General features: G+C 47.8%; 1 protein-coding gene across 1 annotated transcript in view; it reads right to left on the bottom strand.

Annotated features, from left to right (window-relative positions):
• MICAL3 (microtubule associated monooxygenase, calponin and LIM domain containing 3) overlaps nt 1–10,921 on the bottom strand; it is a 154,090-nt gene extending 143,169 nt beyond the window's left edge. Inside the window, 3 exon segments of the mRNA XM_024733153.1 lie at nt 6,479–6,529; nt 7,172–7,356; nt 10,866–10,921. The gene's annotated coding sequence lies outside the window, so the exon portion shown is untranslated.
• Nucleotides 10,922–17,386: the final 6,465 nt, after the last annotated feature.

Here is a 17,386-nt window from a genome sequence, read left to right as displayed (position 1 = left end):
TTCTAACACTTTTAGGCCAGCTCATCTACTACCACCTCCTGCAGAAAAGCCCCGCCAACGCAGAGCCAGCAAACCTCTAACCCTTCTGTCCATTAACTCACCAACTAGCACAAACCCTTACTCGGGTTAGGTGCTCAGTCCACGTGGTGTTATGTTCCCCAAAATGCAAACGCTTAACAGTCAGAGATAACAAGGGCTAGAGGCAGTTATAGAAGAAGGAAAGTGTCCTCCCTGCAAAGGTGCCTCCCCTGCTGGCCCAACCTCACCCTCTTCTCCTGTTAAAGCTGGAGCAGATGCACTCCTCTGCCCCAAAGCCAAGGTCAAGTTAAACTGTCCATCCGTGGAGAGGACCATACCACCAACATGCTGCGACCAGCAGGGCCAGAAGGGACCATGAGAAGGGGGCTTAGGTGGTGGCAGCCCTGGCCTTAGGGCCCATTTTGTACCATGTGTGATATACAATGACTGCCTACCCTTTGGAGAAGGGAGGAGAGGGCAGGATGGTTTTTGCAAGTCAATATTAGGTAGGTTAAGGAAATAAATTCCTCCCGGTAGGGACAGAATCCTTCTAGAACAGAAAAACAAACATAAATCAATAAAGGGAGGAAAAACCCTGGAAAGAGTATAGAAAAAAGAAAACTAACTTCATGTAAGACAGACCTTAAAAGGAAAGTTTACAGGAAACGGACTCATTTGACATGAAAATGAAAAAACTCAGGACACCTTCCCTGCCTTCAATATCCACTAGCATTCTGGTGTCTAGAAGCGTACTTTGTATGCCAAAGAGTGTTTACTATTTGTTGGCTGATTAGCAAAAGGCAGCTGGCAATCCTCTCTGAGCCTCACAGGAAAAGATGAAAAGCAGATGTGCACAACAGCAGCAGACCGGCTCTAGGAAAGTGGTCCTCACGTCCAGGGTGGAGATGGTCCAGGCAGCTCGCGGCACCCCCGCCCTACCCTGTGCAGCATGGTCAGTTCCATCCTTACTCCTACAGAGGCTTATCGGCCCTCCTTCCCTGCCTTTCCACTACTCTGTCTGTCGTTACTTCATCATTTGCTTCTCACTAGGCAGTGAGCCCACTGTGCGGGGCGGGGGGATGCATGTCTTATTCAGTGTGTGTGTGTCTGCACACTGTAGGCCCCAGAGCCTGGTTCCTAGAACATAACGGATGCAGAATAAATGGATGAGAATGAAGCCAACAAGTATATGCTGTTCACTCCCCACGTGCCTAGCACGGGGGATCAGAGTGAATAAGACAAACACTCCTGTTCTCAAGGAGCTTTCACTCTAGTGGGGGAGACAGCATGCAAGCAAACACCCACATGTTAGAGGGAAACACGCGCTGTGGAGGAAAAACGCAGTGTGGGAGAAGAACGGGAGGTGCTGGCTGGGGAGGGTGGCTGCTGTCACCCAGACTGGTCTGGGATCACCTGCAAGGGAAGAGCACGCAAGACTGGAGGTGGGATAGTGCCGCCAGGGGACAACAGACTGTGTGGGACCTTGCAGGCCACTGTGAGGACCACTGGCTGCTGACAATACATCTAGTGGTGCAAGGGTGGAAGCAGGGAAACCGGTTTGGTGGTTACTGCAAATATCCAGGGGATGGATGACCGTGACTTGGCTAAAGCGGTATCACTGTAGGCTGTGGTCAGATTCCGGATCAGAATACAAAAGTGGAGTTCACAGAATTTGCTAATGGATAAAATATGAGGTATGAGAATAAGAGAGCCCGAGGAGCTGAAAAGATAAATAAAGAACAAATACATAAACCTCCTTCCTGCTGGGTCCCACTGGTGGCCCACGCACAGACGAAGTAACCCCTTGGCCATCTCACTGTGCAGGAGCGTCACACCTGGCAAAGCTGGTCCCCTGGCAGAGGCCCTCCCCCATGCTCGAGAGCTGACCCTGGATCCAGCCTCTCACCCCACCCCCACTTTGCTTCCTATACTCTTGGCCCTGTGACCCTTCGCTAAGTAGATGGGCACATGGTCTCACACCCACAGAATCTGCTCCTTTATCAACCACGAACAGGTCCAGAACAGCTCAGTGGAGCTCCTGATAAAGAGAAGGTCTACATCCTTAGCACGTTCCCCAATTGCTAGAGTCTCTTCCCCACACTTTGTGCCACTTAAGGAGGCAGTATCACCTCCAACACAGAGGAGGCGGCCCAGACCTGGGGGTGGAGGTGGGAGAATGGAGACAAGAAGGGGAAAACAAGAGAGCAGCCGCTGCACCCCAAATGCCCCCTCAGGCTGTGCCTGTCCTCAGCCATTCAAGAGCATCTCCTGTTCAAGGGAAGGCCTCCATCCCCACCCACACGTGCCGTCACCACCATCACCAAATCACCCATCTAGACCTACTCCTCTCCTCTTCCACTCCACTTTCCAAAGAGCAAAAGGGTACTTGGCATTTCCATGAGATTCACCTTTAAAAATATACTGTTTGGGGTTTCTTTTCCTAGCCAAATCCATACAACCTTGTCCTGAACATTCAGCCTGAGACAGACAATAAGACAGACAGAAAAAAGAATTCAAAATGGGGCAACGGTAGGGAAGTGCTTCTTACTGATTATTTTCTAGGCCAATGACTGTAAGATCATGGTAAGCGTGTCAATCAAGTGTTTGCTGACTGCTCACAAAGTGGCCAACATACAACGACCCCTGGAAGAGACATGCAGACAAGACAGCATTCCCACCCTCAAGAAGCGTACAATCCAATTAAGGAGGAAAGTACCGCAGGCACGAGAGCAAACGAGCAAATGCTTCCTATACTGCGTGGCCAGGCTATCGGAGTAAGGATGGTTAGGATTCGGGGGAGCAGAGAAGAGACAGAGGAGGCACACACAAGGCCAGAGGCAGCACTCAGCAGAGCGCACGCAGGGGACTGGGAGCGTGGTGACAACTGCCTGTGGGCTTTCAGAGCCAGGTATAACAGCTGATGGGGGCCTTGCAGGCAGCAGCTCAAGCTTCGCAGCAGGATGGCTCGGCCACAGCCAGAAGGGTGGTACCAAGGAGAATGGAACTGCAGCCAGGCAATGTCCAGGAGGCCTGGACAGTCACTTGGGCATAAAATGAAGGGGGAAGAGACTAGAACTATAGCAATGGGAACCGTAATCTAAAAAGGGAAAGTCCTTACAATACTGAGCACCAATTATGGCAGGTGTAGTTTTAGACATAGAAGATAAGCGATTTCCAAAGACATTCTGAAGAAAGATAACAAAGCAGATTAGCTATAGAGGGTATACAAACCAACTGCTGACTTTATTTATTACCTGCATTCTGTTCAAGGGTGGAAAGGTTAATAAATACTTTATATCCCAATCAGTGGCTTAACTTTATCTACAACTTTCCTAGACACAGAATGCTTAAAGGAAGACTCTGTCAGGGACACACACACGTGAGATGAAATGACAGCCATCTTTAGTCCTTCACGGAATTATTTTGCTTCCCTGTGTTTTACATAAATATGGATGAAAAGATCTGAAAATTCCTAACTATCTCCCAAGCAGTAAAGCAAGACCGCTGTTAACACGCAACGGGCCTACATCGCCATTCCTTACCCTGCCACGGCCAAGCACACCTTCCTTCTGCGGGAGCCTAAGGAGGTGATGACAACGGGCAGGGGCTCGAAGTACCTCTGACCCCCCGGGCACTGAGGAAGGCTTTTCACTCATCTGAGCCCTCTCTCACCCTCTAAGTGCCCGATAAGCCCCAGGGGTCACGACAAACCTAGCACACAGGCTCTGCTGAAGACACGGCCACATGCACTGGAAGCCATGAAAGCTTCTTCTGCCATCTCCCACCCTAACCCACACTCCAAAATGCCACACACTGAGCATCAGCCTCCCAGGGAAGATGCTCCTGGCTTCAGACAACTGAGCAGCCAGCTGAGGGTCAGGTACCTAGGGGTGTATTTAAGGATGTGGCCCCTCTCCGCTGCATTTAGAACAAAGGGCAATTCTGAGCCCCTCAGACTCTTCAGCGCAATGGCAATGACGACCAAGGTGCTCACAGAGACGCCCTTCTATGCGTCCCCAAGGCAAAGGCAGGTTGGTTTCCTAAGCCCAAGCCACAGGACATTGTAAGTGGAGTATATTCAAAGCAGTACACTAGTGAGCTGGAATCCCGTGTCCTCACAAGGATGAAGGAGGAGCCAGTCATTACCCAAAACCCGCCTCTCCTCCTCAGCCCCAGTGCGAGAACCAAGGAGGGCAAAGCTGGAGCAAGCCCAGTCTGCTGTATCACTCTGCCTGCTCCGACCGGCTGTCCTCCTGCACATCCTTCTGATGCACTTTGATCTTGCACGGGTGAGGCCAAATATGCACAAGCCCAGTCTTCTGGTGAGTCACAAAGGAACTGCTAATGGAGGATACTGCTCCAGGTAAGACACCACTGCCCTCAAACGAGGCTTCTTCTGTTTGAGCATCTGCCCACGGGGCTAAGGCATGCATCTGGGTCTTGTCCACCATCTCTGCACGTGGCACATGTCCATACTTATTACCAACCGTAACGGGGGGCAGGGGAGTCAAAGGGATTAGCTCCACAAGACTTTGACCCTGCCTGAGATGAAAGTCTTAAAACCAGACTCACACCTCTGCCAGCTGTCACCCACCTCAACACTGTCACAGCCTACACCAGAATCCTACAGACACCCAGGTTGTGTGGCCAGGGAATTGGATCCACAAATCAACTGTCCCTTTAAAGATCCGCAGCAACTTAAAAGCAGCTGGTTTCTGGTATGAACCAGTCCTCAGAAAGCAACTCTCACTTCATCTACAAAGGATAAGGTCCAACAATTTGAGTTTTGTTTAAAAAAAATAAAATAAAAGGAAAGAATTGCTCCACACAGATAAATTCAAGACTCAGACACAACTGCTGGTTCAAGAACAGGGCTTGAGGGCTTTTCAAAGCAGCCAGAAGGCTGCTGAGTGTGACTGTCCTGCTATAAAGCTAAACATGGCTGGTTGAGGTCTGGGTCGAGGGGAAGGGAAACAGTCCTGAACAGAAAGGTCCCGCCTGAAGGGGCACAAAGCAGGCGCAGAGCTCACTGTGGGGCCTCTGCACTGCCCACGCCCAGGGCAGATCCAGCAGAGCTGACCTTGCCCGTACAGGCAGGTGTCTCCTGCCCTGCCCTGCAGTAGCAAGTCCTCGGACAGAGGCAACTGTGCGGCCAGAGGAAATCCAGACTTCACCTCTCTCCTTTCCCTCCCTCCCTCTTTGTTTAAAAGAGAAGGGGAGGGATTTCCCTTCCCTAGTGGTCCAGTGGGTAAGACTCCGCGCTCCCAATGCAGGGGGCCTGGGTTCCACCCCTGGGCCGGCAACTGGATCCCAAATGCCACAACCAAGACTCTGCATGCGGCAGCTAAGAATCTCACATGCTGCAACGAAGATCCCGTGTACCGCAAATAAGACCCGGAGGAGCCTAAATAAATAAATATTAAAAAAAGAGAGAAGGGGAGTATTTCTGTGCCTAAGAAGTGTTGCAACCGCAAGAGTCCTATATCAAAAAACAATGACTGAGGACTTCCCTGGTGTCCTCAGAATCTGCCCTGCCAATGCAGGGGACACAGGTTCGAGCCCTGGTCCGGGAGGATCCCACATGCCGCAGAGCAACTAAGCCTGTGTGCCACAACTACTGAGCCTGTGCTCTAGAGCCCGTGAGCCAGAACTACTGAGCTCACGAGCCACAACTACTGAAGCCCACGCACCTAGAGCCCATGCTCCTCAACAAGAGAGGCCACCGCAATGAGAAGCCCACACATCACAACAAAGAGCAGCCCCTGCTCGCTGCAACTAGCGAAAGCCCACGCACAGCAACGAAGACCCAACGCAGCCAAAAATAAAAGATATAAATAAATAAATTTATTTAAAAAAAAAAAACAACAATGACTGAGACACTGCTTTGGGAAAGATCTCCAGTATTCTCCTTACTTGCTGCAAGTAATAAATCCTTCCGTCTCCCCCCGGAAAAGAAAGAAAAGAAAAGAAAACAATGGCTGACTTTTTAAAGCATTTCAGTAATACCTGGGATCTCTAAAAGATCCTGAAATTGGCACAAGATGGTTATAATTTCAGTGCTTAAGAGAAGCTCTGAAGTCACATCATTTCCACATAGCGATCAGAGGTAGTTTCTTACCATATAGTTGGGAGGCTTTATTTTTTGGTCTCCTGCCTCAAAGAAAGTCCCTACTCCAAACCAAGTACTGTGACGGTAGTAATAATGATACTATCAAAAACATCAGCTGCAATTTATTCATCACATTACCACATGCCGGGCATGTTTAAGAGCCAGCTACCTATCTTTCCTCATTTAATTCTCCTTGTGAGGTAGGTACAATTTTTAGGCTGATTTTATAGATAAGAAAACGGAGACACAGAAAAGTTAAGTAACTTGCCCAAAGTCACACAGTGAATGATACAGCTGGCACTTAACCCCAGGAAGTCTGGAACCATTAGATTAAACAGCCTCTGTACTTACATCTGCTAGATCTTCATCCTGAAACAACCCTGTGAGTCATCATAGGGTTACCTGCAAATTACAGATGGGGGAAAAAAAGAATGAAGAAAGGTCAGATAATTCGTCCAGCTAGTAAGCTATAGGGACAGACAGGGTCAGGAATCGGATCCAGGTCTCTGACCTCCAAGTTCTACACTCTTCACTTCTCCATACTCCAGGGCGGCTTGATCAGCCAACAAGGGACCTCTGTACAGATGGCTGTTCCCAGGACCAGAAGAGGGGACACTAGGTCCCAAGGGCATACAGGCAGGGAAGAATTAAGAACCATCATGCCATGAGGAATCTGCCATCTGCTGCCCACTTCGTCGTGGCTCTTAAACAGGATTTACCCTGTCATGTCCTGCTCAAAAACCTTCAGACTTATTATCCCTCATAGTGTCTCCTGTGTGATTTCAAGTCCCTCTGGCTTGAGTTACCCGATCTCATCTCCCACTTTCCCCAAGAAACCCAGCCCTCCTTCCAGTTTGGCAACCCCACTCCACCCCACGCCAGGGCACATCCCTCTCACTCGGACATGGCTCACGTGGTTCCCAGCACCTGAATCCGCTCGTGCTCATCTCCCTGCCATGTTTCAGAGCCCCTCGCCTCCCCCAGCCCTTCCTGAGTGCCTCCGCCTCTGGGCGCCTTCGCAGTTCCAAACAATTTCATACTTACTCACATCCAAGCAGTATTGTTTGCCATTGTTTCTGTTTCCCAACGGAAAATTCCTTAGGGGAACAACCATGCAGGATCTCAGGAGGCACAGACACCAGAAGGCTTCCGAGCACAGGCTTAGGAGTCAGACAGAGATTGGATCCTGACTGCCACGCGCTCAGCCGTCCAATTCCTAGTTGGCACACCTGTAAAATGGAGGTGAAAATAGTACCTACTTCACAGGGTATTTCTAAGAAGTAAATGAGAGAATGCATCTCTATAGCGTTTTCCACAATGCCTGGCAAAAATGCTCAATAAATAATTAATTCAATGATAACATACCGGGCCACAGCCCTGCCTAATGTCTGCTGACTATGCAGCTGGAGCACAACAAACAGCTGCAATTAAGTGATGGAAGACTACTGAAGGTTGAGGACTACCTGTAAAAACTAGACAAAAGAAGAAAAGCAAGAGGGAGCTCAAGGAAGTAGAATAATAGAGTGGAACGGGGAAAACAGGATCTAAGGACTAAACCAAATCTGAAAACACTTCCTGGGCACTGACTATGTGCAAGCACACCAAGGGGCACAGAGGGCGTGTAAGACAAAGGTCCCACACTCACGGGGCTTAGGATCCAGCTAAGCACTTAAGACAACACACAAAATAACTAAAAACACAAAAAAGTACATAACCGCGAAATGAATGGTACAGCCAGGGGTTTCCAGCTTTTTTCAGTTACAACTCCTTTTTACCTACAACTATTTCTTTTTTGATCATTATGTGATATACGGCATTCCTTATAATACCTTGTTGATTGAAAAAAATGCCTAACAATAAAAAAAACTACTATGAGTTCAACATTTTCCAATGAATTTGTATTTTGTTAATCACAACAGCATCTACGTGCACTGCAGAAAAAGCAGAACATATATATTCGCGATGTCATTAACTCAAGCTATGACGTTTGATGAATCTACTCAATAGATCCACAAGACTGGCCGATGGGCAGTACACACACACACACACACACACACACACACACACACACACACACACACACAGACTCTGCCCAAAGCATGGGGAATCACTGGCAGAGAATCCTACTGACAATAGTAGTTCAGAAGCGAGTAGAGACTAGATGACAAAGTTCTAACAGATTCAACTCAATAAACACTTAGCTAACTTAATTACAACAAACAGTTAACTATTATAACTAAAGAGATCTTGGAGGACGGGTGGGATGAAGCTGGGCGGAGGGAAGGGGGAACGTGACCGGCGAGCGCGTGCTCAAACCCGAGCCTGGAGCCTCCTCTGCAGGCACGCTGGCGGGAGGAGGGGACCGTGACCTGGGCACAAACTCAACCCACCAGTCCGGAAGGGACACAGCTGCTCAAAAGACAAGTACTGCAGATGCCAGGAGCTCCTGTGTGAAGAGCACGGGCTCCAGAGTCCACAGATCTGGACTTGAATCTGAGACCCACCCACCACTGGGCCTCAGTCAGTGAAGGCAGGCTTCTGAAGCCCCATCTCCCTGCTGTAAAACAGAGACCAATACTATTTGCCTCATAGGGAGATAAGGATTTTGAGGTGAGGCTAAAATAAGTAACCATGGTGAAGTGAGCCCGCGGTGTCCCAGAGAGCAGATAATGCCGCGGTGCCCACGACCATACCACAGGGAGTACCAAGGTAAGACTGAGTGCAGCGCTCCTCAAACAGATTTGACCACAAAGCAGTTTTAAGTTAAAATTTACAGAAGGAATCAGTAAAGGAGCGCAAGAGGTATGAAGCACACTTAGATTAGCATGGGACGACAAATAAGAAAACACCTAAGGATCCAAACTATGAATTCAACATTTTAGATACATCTTTAAATTATTTTATTTATTATGTATTTTATTAATCACAAATCAAATCAAAAGGGCTCATGGGTAAATGAACTGTTGCAAAAATGACTAGTTTTTAAAAGGTTTATAAATAAAATCCTCCCCCCTACCAAAAACTTGAGTAAAATTCAATCATCTTATTAAGAACATCTTTTGCTTTTCTCCAGACCCCTTTTAACAGTCCGTGGAACACAGTTCAGGAAGCACTACCTCAGAGTGGGGTGCGGTGCTGAAATAGAGGACAAGATAAATAGGAACAAGGAAGACACAACAAATAAAATATTATTCTACACTTCTGTGAACAATGATAAATTGTATGGCTTAGACAGCAGGACTTGGTACCTCTTCTCACTACCCCCAATTTAAGGACCATGAAAACACCTGTTGTATGCCAGGAATGCTACAGGCATTAGGGGATAGGACTTCTCAGGATAGAGGAGGGGAGGAAAAGGCAGTGAAGGGAAAATTATCAAATTCTGCTTCTGAATTTGGCCTTTTTTTTAATTTGGATTTTTTTTAATGTATGTATGTTATTACTATAGAAATCAGATGCTTTTTCAGAAGTAAAAACTAAAGCTTGAAAACAAGGAAGACAACGTGCCACTGTAGTGAACGGACACAGTTCTGATTGCAGAGGGTCTTTATCTGTCCCCCAACGGAAGCTCCGACCAGTGTGGCCTGGGGTAGAGAATGGAGACCCCCGTGTGGGCTCCACGCCGGCAAACTGCTCCTCAAGGACTCAGAACTCCAACTCCATCCGACAATGAGCAGGAGAGCCGCCCCTCTCCTGGAAGGCAGCTGGAGATGCCATGGAACTGGGGCGCGGTCACACAGCCGCTCTACACACCAAGGCCAGTCCCTCAGAGTGGCGTTTCTGTGCAGTCCGGGCCCCTGTGCCAGGAGGGCGGGAGAGGCGGCCCAGGGACTTTCCGTCTGCGAATTCTGGAGCCCAAGCAGCCACGGAAGGCAAACCCAGGGCAGAGAAGAGGACCAAAGGAAAGTATGATTAATAATTACACTCTGAGTTTACACAGCACTTCTTTCTTCCCTGATGAGTCTGAAGTATTTTGGAGACATTACTTCACCAGGGCCTTCAGGTTCTTTATTTTAAGACAGTCTCCAGCACACGGGAAAGCTGAATATTAAGTCCACTTTAAAAGATTAGGGAGAGCACACATACCCACACCAATCTGCCCGAGGGGAATCGGCAGAGTGATGAGACTCCAAGCTCCCGTTCGCCTCGCTGTTCTGGCCAGTAGCATAAGGTTGCTTCTCAAAAATGATTCTGAGAGTTTAGGAAAAACTGAGTGTCCCACAGGTCCCAAAATAAGCGTCTAGAATTACACAGAACAGAATAATAGTCCTGCCTCACCCACAGCACAGATCAAGGGCCCAAGTTGCCTTAAATCATTTCTAAGACAAGCCAAAAAAGGAATAAAGGAGAGAGGGAAATGGAAGGATGAAAGAGGAAAGGAAAAAAGCTCATGTGTTGTGCTGAGATCAAAGTAGTTTCCATTTGTATCTCAAGAGAGGGGCACTGGCCGGTTCCATAGCCCTGTCTACTGCAAGCCAACCAGAGCACTATAATCTATACGATAAATCGCTAGTCATTTTACATTTCTTTCTTGTCTCTCAAAAAAAATACATCTGTTTCTCTAAGAATACTCAGTCATTTAGCATTTACTGTGAGTCTACCAAACACCAGGCATCACGCTGGGTCTGAGTACAGAAGTGAACAAAATGTCTCCTATACTGGATGGAAATGCAGTGGTGGACACAACCACCAGGACAAAAATGTCAACACACAAACAGAAAAACAAGTTCATACTTACATACCGTGAAGAGGTCTGAGGGGGAGAGAAGAGCAGAAGGTAAGAGGAAATAACACAAGGGACCCTTGGCTGGGGTGGTCAGGAAGGCAGCAGGAGCGAAGTGTTGTCTTGCCTGAGGTGGAGGGTGGAGCTGAGGGAAGGCGGGAGCTTCCTGCAGGGGCAGGAGGAGGCACAGGTGCACGGCCATCAGGTGAGAACAGACGTGGGCCTTCCAGGAACTCTGGGTTTAAAGGTCACTGGGAGAGGAAGAAGAGGACAGCAGGGCAGGCAAGGCCACATCATGCAAAGCCAGGCTTGGCATCTTAAGGAAAGTGGATTTAAGGACCTTGCTTCTTCCTGTGTCCCTCATAGCTCTCGGCCCAATGCCTTCCTCATGGCAGACACCAAGAGAACACACGCTTCATTCAAATATAAACCACTGACCATTTAACAAGCAATGTAATGACTTAAAACCTTGGCCCTCAAGAATCTTACAGAAAAAAACAAAAAAAACAGACCATCCCTCCACCCCAAATGACAAATGTTCTTGAGCCAACAAGAAAAATATCCTGAGACAGTATCTAATTAAATGCCAAATGAAATGTTCAAGTCGTATGTCGTTCCCTGGAAGGGGGTAATTTTAGGCCATAGTAGTGATGACAGGTTTCCCAGAGAGGGTAGGACTGCAAGTGGAAACTGAAGTTCAGGGAGAATTTAGCTCAGCCACCTGGGAGGATGCTCCAGGCCCACAGAACAGGGTAAGCTCAAGTGCACAAGCAGAAACGAGCAAGGCCTGTTTGAGAGAAATACACACAAAGGGACAGCTGGGCCCATCCTGGACACCCGCACAGCAGTCCAGCCCAGAAGCCTCTCCAGGCCGGTTGGCCCAGCCTCAGGGCCTTGCAGGGGACAACAGGAAGGTACCCACCGGTCAGGCCCTGGCCGGTCTCCTGCCTGGCACACTCTGGGTGAGCGGCCTGGAAAGGAGTGTGAGTGAGACTGTCTGCCCCAGGAGGAGACAGACAGGCAGAGGGCTACAGATCTCACTCACTGGGATAAAAAATTAAATGCCAAGAAGGAGGGTGAGAAGAGGAAAAATCCAAGTTGTTGTAGAATTACGCAACTGAAATTCCATGCATAAGCCAGGAAATGCAAAGGTCACAGTTCCCACAGCAACTGTAACCTGAGCCGCCGGCTGTGTAGTCTTTGGCGGCTGTGTAGTCTTTGGCTCCGCCGGGCCCAAGGGGAAGCACCCTACTGTGCTGGGTCTGCCGCTCAGGGCCCCAGGCCCGGCCCCTGAAGCGCCAGGCAGTCCTGGACCGTGCTGCTCCGAGCTCACCTGCGTGGCCACACCAGGCTGCAGTTCCGGATTCTTTTAGGCAGAGCTCCACCCTGACCCTGTGCCCACTAACTTGGGTCTTTAATCTTAACTCTTCTTCAGGTTGAGTGACCTTGAGGGGGAGGGGAAAGTGCACAGGGGAGGGGCTGCTATCCCCTCTTCTCTACATCTGTGGCATCCCACACATGCAAAGCCTCACCAACAGGGAAAAACAGCGGGGCCGGGCGGCAAGGGAATGTTGGGCTTTAAAGGACACCATCAAAAAAAGGGAAAAGACAACCCACAGGGACCTCCCTGGTGGTCCAGTGGTAGAGAATCCACCTTGCGACGCAGGGGACAGGGGTTTGATCCCTGGTCGGGGAGCTAGGATCCCACGTGCTGCGCGGCGGCTGGGCCCGCAGCTCAACTGGTGTGCTCACGGGCCGCAAACTACAGAGCCCACACACCCTGGAGCCTGCGCGCCATGACTAGAGAGAGAAACCCCGCATGCCATGACTAGAGAGAAGCCCGTGCCCCAACAAAGGATCCCCGGGTGCCTCAACGAAGGTCCCGCATGCCGCCACTAAGAACCTACACAGCTAAAAAAAAAAAAAAAGAGATAACCCATAGAATGGGAGAAGATTTCTGCAAATTATTCACCTGATAAGGGCCTTGTCTCTAGAGAATATGTAACTGAGCACACGTTCCTTCCCCAGAGGGACGGGGACACAGGCAGGTCACCCAAGGCCCTGCACCCATCCTGAAGCTGCCTGTATTATGATAGTGGAGGATGGGGCCCGAGCCCCCTTCCACCCTCACCCCGCAGGCTGGGGTCTCAGTTAAGGCTGTGGGTACCTGCCTGTGGGTGGAAGGAAGACCAATAGGCACCTGGTGATCATGGGCCTTTTTAAAAGATGAGGCGCCTGAGGTTCTCCTCCTCCTCACTGTTCAATCATCACAACAGAAAAGACTCACTCCCCAAAAAGTTTATGTTCTGGAAATCTTACCTCCCTTCAGGCAACATCTTATGTGAGTAGCTGATATTACGGGCTCTGGGCAAAGGATGACTTTCCTGTTACTTTGGCTGCCAAACTGGCCATAGACAAGGAAAGCATGAGGTGGTCAAGTGTAGGCAGCTGTCTGACCTGAGCACGGCCCTCCATGATGTGATAAAACTGCCCTGCATGACGTCACGAGAAGTAAATGGACTAAGGCATGTAAGAGCCACACCGCAGGCCTAACACGCAGGAGCCCAACAAGCGGAGTCACTAGATTGCTGCTATTTCTTCTCACACCCAACCTGACGACCCACTTCACTTATAAGAGCTGGGTGCAAATTAACGACAGCAACAAGAACAGCAGCAATTATTGCAGCTGACATTTAATATGGGCTCACTCTGTGATGAAGTCTACGCAAGATTTCACTTCGTCCTCACGATAAGCCTGTGATATAGATATTATTATCCACATTCTTGGGTCAAGAAACAGGACAGTCACGTACTCAAGGTCACGCAGTTCTAAGTGGTAGAAGATGGAAGTAAACCCAGACAATCTGGCTCTGGAGCCCTCACATTTAACCACATCACAGCCGTCTTCAGGTGTCTGTCCCACCAAGAGCAAATCAGGTAAAGATGTTCCAAAAACATCCCAAGGGTGACTTCCGTGACAGAACTTCCAGTCTTGGGTTGACCTAGTGATCACAAAACCATGTGGAGGGTTCTGAGTTCTGCAAAAGAGAAAGGCCAGAAGCAATCCAAGATGCCACCATCACCCACTGTCACCCACTGATCACAGGTAGCTCTGTTCAAAGTGGGGACGCGCGACTATGCTTCATTTCGCAAGTACACTTGCTAAAAAGGCATTCTGATACCTCACGGGTAACAGTGAACAAGCCTGGGAATTTTCAAACTGTCTTACACCCTACTTGACTCCCACTCTATTTCATAAACCCCACAACTGTCCTGCATTTGCACAGACAGGACTTCTCACCTTCCTCACTGTCCTTACCCAGGTCTCCTCTCCCTCACATGTCTGTTCCTATGCTCCACACACCCTCTAGGCCCCAGCTACATGGTTTATACCCACTTGTTCAGATTACATACAAAGAAAAAAATCAACACATTCATTTACCCCAACTTAGAAATGGAAATACCCGATAAAGAAAGGGATACAGAACAAATGAGGCACTGAAAAACCACGTTTGCAAGTAATCCCAAGTATGTCCCCCCAAGGATACCCCAGCATCCCCATGACTAGTGGGAATGCGACCTTGGACAGAGACAGCCCACCTCCTGACCTGGCTCCCTTCTCAAGGGGACATACTACCCTACTTACTGCTATGCAGGCGGTAGGAAGGGAGCAAATGAGACAGCCAACAGAACACTATTACTTAAGTCAGATGTCTTACTGCTTTTTAGACTTGTCTGAACAGCATAGGGAGAGGGTAGACTGCTGAAGTATCTTGCAGGGATCAGGGCAGGAGGTAGTTCACGTTTTTCATTGTGGTAACTTATCTCCATAACCCAGATACACTTCTAATTATTAAATTCCATGCCTATACTAGAGTAAATAGAGCTGAAAATCTCACTAGATAACACAAGAGAATTAAGACTACAATGGGAAGTGACACTGCTCCATTTTCCTGACTTACGCTTAAATACAACCTCAGTATACCATGTCCAACCTCCAGCTATTCCCAGAAGCCTGGCCCCCAATCAGTGTGTTTAATAGTCATCAGCGGGCTTCCATGGTGGCGCAGTGGTTGAGAGTCCGCCTGCCGATGCAGGGGACACGGGTTCGTGCCCCAGTCCGGGAAGATCCCACATGCCGCGGAGCGGCTGGGCCTGTGAGCCGTGGCCGCTGAGCCTGCGCGTCCGGAGCCTGTGCTCCGCAATGGGAGAGGCCACCACCGTGAGAGGCCCGCGTACCGCAAAAAATAAATAAATAAATAAATAAATAAGAGTCATCAGCTTATGGCTGTTTTTACCAGCAACATAGTGAGTAAAATGCTATAGAGTCTATATGCCTTAGTCTCTGCTTTCATAAGATTTTAAGTTTCTAAAAAGCTAAAACAAAGTCACCAACATAAGGTCTAAGTATTAAAGGTTATGAAACTGACTACAGACTATTCAACTGTAGACACTTGTTAAATATAACAGAAACACCTGAAAGCATAGAAATTTGTCATGTAAATCTGGATTTACTCAAGAACAGAGGGCAAATTTGACCTGTCAAAACTAACAATTTTTATACTTTGAAAAATACAGAACACTGTCAAGAAAGTGAAAGGAGAGCCTACAGAGTGGGATATTTGCAAATCATATATCGGATAAGGAACTCATTTACAGAATATATAAAGAACTCTTACAGCCTGATAATTAAAAAAGTAACCCAAATTTTTAAATGGGCAAAGGATTTTAATAGATATTTCTCCAAATAAGATATACAAATGGTCAATAAGCACACAAAAAGATGCTCAACATCATTAACCACTATGAAAATGCTAATCAAAACCACAGTGAGATACCCCTTCACACCCACGAGGACGGCTAGAACCATAAGGAGAATAGCAAGTGGTAGCGAGGATGTGAAGAAGCCGGGAGCCTCATACCGTGCAGGTGGGAATGTAAGATAGCGCAGCCACTTTGGAAAACAGTTCTGCAGCTCCTCAGAATGCTAAACAGAGGTATCACAAGACCCAGCAATTCCACTCCTAGGCATGCATATATACAAGAGAAATGAAAACACACGTCCACACAGAAACTTGTACACGAATGTTCATCGTGACATTATTCGAGGTAGCAAAAAGCCGAATGTCTATCAACTGGTGAATGGATAAGGAAAATGTAGTAGATCCATAAAATGGAGTATTATTTGTCCATAAAAGGGAATGAAATTCTGATACAGGCTACAACATGGATGAACTCTGAAACATTATGCTGAGTGAAAAAAATCTAGTCACAGAAAACCACAGACTGTATGATTCCATTTATATGAAATGTCCAGAATAACAAATCTATAGAGACAGAAAGTAGACTCGTGGTTGCCTATGGCTAGTGGGAGAGGGACTGGATAGAAGTGGAGAGTTACTGCTATGGGTACAGAGTTTCTTTGGGGGATGATAAAAATGTTCTAAAATTAATTGTGGTGACGGTTGTACAATGCTGCGGATATACTTAAACCCAGTTAATTTTACACTTAATGAACTGTATGGTATGTGAATTATATAATAAAACTGTTTAGAGCAGTAACCACGTCTTTTTTGTCACTGTATTCTCGTAAGTAACACAGGGACTGGCACACAGTAGGTACTCAACAAATGTTGATAAAATAAAGAGAACAGAGGTGTTGAGTCTTTCCACCAAAGATTTCATTAAAGGAATTCCCCCACTGCACTCAGGGACTTCTGTGAGCCGGTCCGAGCCCAGAGGAGACAGGGAGCCCTCTCCAGCCCCTTCTCCCAGCCCAGCACACCCCCTAAACATCAGGGTGATATAGTCTCTGTCTGCAGTCTCTTCTAAACCTGAATTCTAGGATGCTTTGCTGGTGGATATAAAAAAAACAACAAGGGTCTTCCCTGGTGGCACAGTGGTTAAGAATCCACCTGCCAATGCAGGGGACATGGGTTGGAGCCCTGGTCGGGGAGCTAAGATCCCACATGCCGAGGGGCAACTAAGACTGCGCACCACAACTACTGAGCCCACGCGCTCCGGAGCCTGTGCACCACAACTAGAGAGAAGCCCGCGCTGCAACAGAAAAGATCCCGCGCGATGCAACTAAGACCCAACGCAGCCAAAAACAAATAAATAGATAAATATTAAAGAGGTATAGCATATAATAGTAATAAAATATGTAGTAGTAGTAAATATATAGTAATAAGTAATAGAGTAGAAAATATATAATGCTCTTTACTGTAAATTCCATATAGTCAATTGACTCTCGGACAAACCTGTCATAGATTTTTTTTGTCTAACTCATATCTATGGCCAATCCATGGACTCAACTGATAAAGTGAATGTCAGTTTTCATTTACCTTAAGGAGTGAAACAAAATTGGACAAAAAAAGGTTTATTTTGGGACTTCCCTGGCGGTCCAGTGGTTAGGGCTCCACACATCCTCTGCAGGGGCCTCAGGTTCAATCCCTGGTCGGGGAACTAGGATCCCACATGCTGCGAAGCATAGGCAAAAAAAAAAAAAAAAAGAACATGTATATCAAACATGATAT

This window comes from Neophocaena asiaeorientalis, unplaced genomic scaffold (genome assembly GCF_003031525.2).
Source record: "Neophocaena asiaeorientalis asiaeorientalis breed wild unplaced genomic scaffold, Neophocaena_asiaeorientalis_V1.1 scaffold150, whole genome shotgun sequence".
NCBI classification, from domain to species: Eukaryota; Metazoa; Chordata; class Mammalia; order Artiodactyla; family Phocoenidae; genus Neophocaena; species Neophocaena asiaeorientalis.
The sequence above is the reverse complement of the archived record's forward strand: the minus strand, read 5'-3'. Positions and strand labels throughout refer to the sequence as shown.